A 1,013-nucleotide genomic window follows, 5' to 3' on the forward strand; every position below is an offset into this window, starting at 1 on the left:
GCAAGCCCTGCCTTCATCAGCAGGTTTTCAAAGTCCTCCTCATTTTCAGCAAGCAATGTTGTATTGTCCGCTTATTACAGGGTGTTAATGAGTCTATCACCAATCCTGATGCCATGTTCTTCTTCATATAATCCAGCTTCTCAGATTATTTGTTCAGCATACACACTAAGTATGGTGAAAGAATACGATCCTGACACACACCTTTCCAGATCTTAAACCATTTAGTGTTCTCTTGTTCTGTTCAAACAACTGCCTCTTGGTCTATGTAAAGGTTCCTCATGAGCATAATTAAGTGTTCTGTAATACCCATTCTTCAAAATATTATTCATATCTTGTCATGATCCACACAGTCAAAAGCCTATGCGTAGTCAATACAGCACAGGTAAACATCTTTCTGATGTTCTCTGCTTTCAGCTAAGATCCATCTGACATCAGCAATGATATCCCTCGTTCCATGCCCTCATCTGAATTCAGCCTGAACCTCTGGCAGTTCCCTGGAAGTACACTGGTGCAGCCATTTTAAAATTATTTTTAGCAAAATTTTAATTGCATGTGATATTAATGATATTGTCCAATAAGTTCTGCATTCTATTCGGTCACCTGTCTTTAGAATGGGCACAACTATGGATATCTGTAAACCAGGTAGCTGTCTTCCAAGTGTCTTGGCATAGATGAGTGAGTACACCTTCAGTGTTGCCTCAGTTTGTTAAAAGATTTAATACAATTGTTTTATTTCAAATGAGAAAACATTTTATGAATTAGATTATAAAAGTGTTATACAAAAGAAATATCAGCTTGTATCTCTGATTAAGAAGGAACAGAGAACAATGAACTTAAATACAGTGTTGGTGGCTGTGTCCCATCCAGTCAGTACCGTTTACATAGACCACTTCTCTTTGGTACAATGACTGTATTCCTTCCTTCCATCTTCTTTTGAAGCTTTCTGCATCTTTCAATATTTTGCCCATAGAATCGTTCAATATTGCAAGTTGAGGCTTAGTTTTTTTCTTCAG

At 37.3% G+C, this 1,013-nt stretch overlaps 1 protein-coding gene across 1 annotated transcript in view; it reads left to right on the top strand.

Annotated features, from left to right (window-relative positions):
- The window catches only part of FAM217A (family with sequence similarity 217, member A), a 50,137-nt gene that overhangs the window by 30,371 nt on the left and 18,753 nt on the right, over window positions 1-1,013 (top strand). The window lies entirely within an intron of this gene.

Source organism: Chrysochloris asiatica, unplaced genomic scaffold (genome assembly GCF_000296735.1).
Source record: "Chrysochloris asiatica unplaced genomic scaffold, ChrAsi1.0 scaffold00144, whole genome shotgun sequence".
Classification (NCBI taxonomy): Eukaryota; Metazoa; Chordata; class Mammalia; order Afrosoricida; family Chrysochloridae; genus Chrysochloris; species Chrysochloris asiatica.